We start from the raw sequence: 7,422 nt of genomic DNA on the forward strand, positions 1-7,422 counted from the left end.
AAGTCTTACGAAGACTCTTGCTTGTAACTGTAGAATAATTAATAAAGAGTTGAAACTTTCATTCATTTTTCCTTGTTTGTTTGAAGCTTTATGATAAATTTTAGTCTTTATTCCTTAAACAAACCTAACAAAAAATGAAAAGTCAAATATAGATTTGCATGAACAAACTCTTCATGGTTTGCTTAAAACACATATTCACAATCTAAGGATCAAAAGGTTATTGATCTCAGTATGATTGTTAGGAGAACTTATGATGTCTGGTTATGAGACATAGAGAGTTGGAGACTCTATAGTTCTTCCGAGGTAACTTTTGAAGATACTGAATTGACCAGTGCACTTCTTGAGACAGTATAAGAACAAACCATTTAACCTCTTCTGTCTCAAAGTCACTATGTATGAATTGCGTCATGCTTACCTCAATCCTGAAACGAGACATGTCATTTCATGACTTACATACTCTCATTTGAAAAAGTCAGAGTTCTAGATTCACTATTTGATATAGACAAGACCTATTGATGAAGTACTAAGTTATGAAGATGTCATAAATAAAATTGTGAAGATCTCATAGATATGGAATCCATGTACAAGATTGATTAAATGCAATGTATATCACCTCATGCTTTGTTCCTTGGAATGTGAATAAATGAATTGGCCAGTGTCCAACTTGAGTCATGACTCTTCTGGATGAATCAATGTGACTTGTTAGTTCCTCGTCAATACATTGTTTTTAACTTATTCACAAGTGACAAATGAGTTGAGGAAATAACAACTAGAAGGGTAAAATGGTAATTTTATAAATCCCATCTAGTTAATGATATTCATGAAGGGTAAACATAGATAATATTCAATGGATCCACTCATCACAATTAAGTAGAATTTTGAGTATAAAATATATTCATTTGAACCGAGAGATTTTTAATGTCAACTCTTTAGTGGAGTCAGTTGACATTTAGCTAGAACTTGGAAAAGGTTTGTGAACTTTTGTGTCCAAGCATGCTAGCTTAAGCTTTGTTCATTTAGATCCTTGAGGTCACTACCACAAGTCATTAGAGTATGATTTGTTAAACTAGTAGCTTAGTCAAAACAAGTTCAACTGTTGAACTAGACGAATTTTACGAAAATTGTCTAAAAGATAATTTTGTCCATAAGGACATAAGATGGTACAAATGTCAAAATAAGATTTTTGGACATTGTCATATGATGACAATGTGATTGATCCACACGGCCAACATTGAGAATTGGGCCTTGAGGATTGAACTTCCTTTTATGGAATTTTATGTGAAAATTCTATATGGGCTTTTCTTGTATTGTCATGAACAAATAAAGAAACATCTAGAACCATGTTCTAGAAGTAAAAACCGTGGCCAATAGAGAAAGAGGGAATTTATTTTGTGCATTGATGTATGAAGATACTTTCCAAAAGGAAAAAAAGAGGAAACAAATTTATAGCACCTAGCTATGATAGTGGACGGCCAAGAGGAGAAAAATGGAAACCTTGGTATTATGATAGGAATGAGAAATAAATATTGTGCTCATGAATATGTGATATTCAATATAAAAGAGGAAACTACATCTTCAAGGCAATCCATCATCCTATAAATACCACACCTCATTCACAATGTTGAACACACAAGTTTTTTAGATTGATAGCTTCTCTCTCTAGAACTTGGCCGCCCACCCTTTCCCTCTCTCTCTTCTTGCTCTTTTGTTTTGGCACCTAGGTCCTCATTAGATCTAGCTTTTGCATTAGGTCTTTGACTCTTTTGTCTAGGTAGTAAAATCTTTTTACTCGTTTAAAGGAATTTTTTATATTCCGCCGCTTGCTAGAAGTGATAAATTATTTTTAATCCTAGATCTATTCCAACAATATGCCATGTGGCAACATAGAGACTACATAAATATAATTACTACATCAGATTATATCATGTAATAGCTATATAACATTGACAACATGAACTTGTAAATTTGCAGGGAAATAGATGAAGCTCTAAGGCTGGGGGTGTATGCTTAGTAGATGCCTGTTCCCCGGCATATCTTCAGCATCTTCATACCATATTTGGAGGTAAGCAAATCTCAGGAAAAACCAAACTGAGATGTTGAAGGTTTTTTTATACAAAAAATAAATTGTTCGCTCACACGCTCATACTTTTCTACAAAGGGTCCTTGTAGAACTAATTTGGCGGCCTTACAACACAATTACAAGCTCAATTTCATTTCCAGTACAAAGGGAAAGTCTGGGCCGCTTATGTTCCTCTTGGAAAGAGAAATAAAAATACAGATCACTTGATTTTATTCGTCACATGTTATCTAACATAAATTTGCAAGATAACATGCATACATTTTGAAGCTGACATTAGGCAACATCCTATGTTAGAAATGTTCTAATTGTTTATTAATTTATAGATGGAGGACAAGAAATCAAGTTATCGAATATAAAGTGCTTTAGAATATAGTTATATTGCTCATAATTTGATTTTTATTTGGAAATGATGTTGCTTCAATTCTTGGTTTGGTTATTTATTCCTTCATTGTAACGTTTGATGACTTGTCCTTTTATGTGGTCCTTTGTGAAAGCTGTGTCTCGTCATTATGACACGTCAGCAACAACTCAAGAGCGCGGGATGAAGAGTTAGCTAGGAGCTGCAAGTGGTTTAGGCAAGTTGTAACCAGGGAGTTGTGTGTATATAAACACTGACCTGGGTAGTTTACTTGTTATCCCATTCATTCATTTGTGGTTAGAGAAAATCAGAGAGAGAGAGAGAGAGAGAGAGAGATAAGTTCTGAAAGAGTGTAAGAGATCGAGAAGATGGTCTTGATCTCACGGGAAGCACGAGAGATAAACTGTTGTGGGGCTGTTTGGGTTTTCTGGGTTGAATCTTGAAGCCAAAATCAAGGGATCATATTTGTACTTGCAATCGGTTTAAAGATAGTGGATCGTCGAAATAGGACTCTCTCGAACCCTGACTGGATTAGGATTCATTCTGAATCTGAACCAGGATAAATCAGCGTGTCTTCTTCTCTTTCTTCATCTCATTATTCAAGCCAGTTTTACGATTTGAAATCCTAAAGAATTTTCCGCGTTCAATTCTTAATATCCTTTATTCTTTGTCTTCTAGCATCAAACCAAAACAATAATGGCAACTTTTCTTCTCCATAGAAAAAAAAAAGTTCTTGAAGTCTAATTTCGAATAATAAAGAACATAAAAATAGAAATATAAATTAGGGGCCAAAGAAGAAATAATTTCCTTTCTCGAAATTTAACGTACTGCGTTTAAAAAAAACATTGATCAAAGGTGTCCATTTTCTAAAGTAATATTTAGTAGAGGTAAAAAAAAAAAAAAAAGTATTGATTAACATTAGCATACCTATAAATAAAGGCCTTTGTTTCTCTTTTGGTCCCACACCAAAATGATTATTAGTTTTTTTAACTTTATTGTTACATGACATAATTGAAATAACAAATATTTAGCGATATAAGCCACAAAAAGTAAATAAGCATTTACATTTTAGTCAACGTTTTGTAAATTTTTCGAAAATAGTCATAAATGTTTCGTAAACAATAAAAAAAATATCACGTAACCAACGTTATTTACACATATTTACTAGAAATTTACTCTGCGTAAATAGATTTACGTGGCTATGTACTAAAAATTAACGAAACGTTGGCTATTTAGAAATTTTTAACGTTTCATACGGCTTGATAGCCATTGGACCTTTGAAATAATGGACAATGATCTCACAGCACCAATGAAAAAAATCACTTTGAGCATCTAAATAGTTGTGTGATTGAGATATGGATAGGAAAAGGAATGCAAAACATCTTTTTTATAACATAATTAAATGAACCACTTTATTAAACTTGGCCCTTCAAAAATTCTCATTTGAAACTTTTACTAGAACAAATTTATTTAGAGCCGTTGAGAAAAAATGATAATATGTGAATGGGGAATTGTGGTGGTTGTAGGAGAAATGAAAGCCCATCTTTGTTGCCGGTCATGGCGATCTTTGATGTGGTGGCAGTTTTAGTAATGATCCCATGGTGTTTCTCCGGCGAGGCTGAGGAAGAACCCGATGCTCCCACAATTTATATCAATTGTTTTCTAATTTTGACACCAATTATTTTATTGGGAATGATCAATTGACTATCCTCTGCGGAGACTCAGAGAACGGTTTGTCCAATGCCACCACCAAATTACGGCTGGTGTCACTGTAAAGCCAACTATGGTTGTGCCTGTCAGATTTTTAATATATGTTGTTTCTTATTAGTATTTTTTTTCTTTTGCAAAAAAATATATATCAATATGCATATAGCAATATGGTTTGTATACTTTTATTTTTATGTTTTTGGTATTGGTGGTGTAAACTTTGGAGTGTGATTCAATAAAACTATGACATCATGTAATGAACATATATAGTAAACAACCCTATGTTTGATTTCCTTGTACTGCTTTGTGAGACTTTGAGATTGTGATCCACTGCAATATACATTGTGATAAATAGCCAACTGCTTGATTTGATCTAAAAAAATCGTCGACTAGTTTCTTTCTTTTAGTCATACGGGTACGGCCATGAAACCTTTTGTTATGAGTAACGATATTCGTACTTCGTAGTCATCAGCGGATCAGCGTAGTAAAAAATTGGCAAAACTTGTGGGGCCAACAACCTATTATAGTGGGACCCATCAACCTATCCTGATCAAGGTTTGAAATCTCGCGCGAGATATGGGTATCTCGCGCGAGATCTCGCGTTTGGGAGGGGTGCGAGAGGGATACGAGTATATCTCGCGAGTTTGGTCAAATCTCGCAAAATCTCGCGCCCTATCTCGCGTCTTTAATATCCCCGAATCTCGTCCTCCGGATCTCGCGAAGCTGAAGACCGGATCTGCGTAGATCTCGCCGGATCTCGCAGCGTACCCCCGAATCTCGCGCGCTGGAGGTGTAAAAGTGCTCAAATCTCGCCGTGTACCCCCGATCTCGCGCGGTAAGGTTCGAAACTTTTTTTTTTTTAATTTTTAATTTTGAATGGATTGTTGAGTATTTTTTAATGGATTATTGATAAGTTATTATAATCCGAATGTATGTAGTAATTTTGAATAATTTGATGATGTTGTTAATGTTGATAGTGATGAGTTTTATTTTATTCCGAATTTAGTTGGTAATTTGAAATTTTGAATTATATGTTGTTAATCACTTAATCTTGAAGTCGTTTTGATTTTGAAATGGTTTATTTTTAAATCCGAATTTAGGTAGTAATTTATTTAATTAAATGTTGTTGTTAATCCGAATTTAAATGGTGATGAGTTTTATTTTATTCCGAATTTAGTTGGTAATTTGAATTATATGTTGTTAATCTTGAAGTCGTTTTGATTTTGAAATGGTTTATTTTTAAATTCGAATTTAGGTAGTAATTTATTTCATGTCTGGAATTTTGTAACTTTATTCTAAAATTTATATAGATTGTGTATCCTAAACTTATACAAAATCATAATTAAAAAGTTGTTCAAATACCCCGCGGAATACCCTTTTTTTTGCGGTATATCCCGCGAAATGCGGTATACCACACGGTACGAGATACCCCGAACGTTCATCAAATACCACGACATACCACGGTACGAGACGAGATACCCCCAAAAAAAAAAGTGCGGTACGACCGCGAGATGCGAGATTTTAATCCTTGATCCTGATCCGCTGATGGACTACAAATATTATTTCTCTTTTGTTATTTTTATGAACTCTTTTTTCTTTTACTGGCTAAAGCATGTTCAGATTCTTGGAAAAAGCCAAGACACTGAAATACGAAAAAAGATTCTAGGGAAACAAGCAGATCCTACATGGCCATAGCATAGGTGATGGTTTTTAATCATTTCAATCCATAGTATTGGAGTGACATAGTCGTTTATCACCAAAACGACACTCACTCTCTCTTTGAACACAGTGTCGTTTCTTTCGCGTGCTTTGCATTCTAGTTTTCCCTCTCTCTCTCTCTCTCTCTCTCTCTCTCTCTCTCTCTCTCTCTCTCTCTCTCTCTCTCTAGTATATAAACTCAGTTGCGTGTATTTTCTTTTCCAATTCAATGAAACAGTTTTCACTCGATTGAGCCAAACACTATTTCTCTGTTAATATGGTATCAGAGCGTTCTTCGTTCTAGCTCTAATCGGAGATCTTCGTCTTCTCCGATCCATAGTTCAGATCGCTGATCTTCGTCTTCTTCGATCATCATATGGATAATCAAGCTGCTCAACAATTCGTCTCATTCTCTCATCCAATTGCGTCTAAGCTTGACGCGAACAACTACATAATCTGGAGAAAGCAAGTTCAAGCAACTCTGCGTGGTCATAATTTGCAGAAATTTCTCTTATCGGAGGTTGTTCCTCCACCGGAATTCACGACGGAGAGGAATCGTGAAGCCGGAACTGTCAACCCTGCGTTCATAACCTGGGATCGGCAAGATCAACTCATCATTTCGTGGCTAATGGCCTCAATTAGCGACGGCGTGCTCTCACGACTAGTTGCGTGTGAAACATCTGCTCAGATCTGGAGCACTTTGCAGATCTACTTTGCATCTCAGATCCGAGCAAAGATTTCTCAATTCAAGACTCAATTGAGTGGAATCAAGAAAGGATCCAATTCAATCAATGATTACCTTCTCAAGATTCGTAATTTGATTGATCTGCTCTCAATGGTAGGTGAGACGATGAAAGCTAAAGAACACATCGAATGCATCTACAGTGGCTTGCCGGAGGAGTATGAGAACTTCATCATGAACATGGATACGAGATCTGATCCTCTCTCAGTTGCTGAAATTGAAGCTCTACTGTTAACTCAAGAATGCATAATTGAGAAAAAGCATCAATCTCTCCAACGGCTAATCTCTCTCAGTACTCAACCTCCAGCTGGAACAGAGGTCGAGGATCTAGCTATGGCCGTGGCTCAAACTATTCTCAACCTTCTCATGGAAACTTTTCACCGCGAGGCTTTAATCCTCAATTTGCTGGAAGAGGTAACTTCAACACTACGCCACATACCTATCAGAATGCTCACTACAACTCTGGGCGTGGATATGCGCCACAACTGAGCCATGGACGTGGCTCCACTGGACGTGGCCGGGTTCAGTGTCAGCTGTGTGGCAAAACTGGTCATGTAGTGATGCAATGCTACTATGGATATGACCAGTCATTCTCTGGACCTTCTCAGCCACCTCAATCTCAAGACATTCAAGGCCACCTAGCTGAATTTGGAGAGGATCAGCTGAGTGATGTTCAATACAACTGTGGCTCCGACTCAGCTTATGAGTTTCCTCTACAAGAGTGGTCACCAGCTGTAATGTTGGCCACACCGGAGACTGTTATAGACTCGAATTGGTACCCTGACTCCGGTGCAACTCATCACATCACATTTTCATAAGACAACTTGACTCATGGAG

Source organism: Urtica dioica, chromosome 8, assembly GCF_054948205.1.
Source record: "Urtica dioica subsp. dioica isolate 48M chromosome 8, U.dioica_male_clone48M_v1_H2, whole genome shotgun sequence".
NCBI classification, from domain to species: domain Eukaryota; kingdom Viridiplantae; phylum Streptophyta; class Magnoliopsida; order Rosales; family Urticaceae; genus Urtica; species Urtica dioica.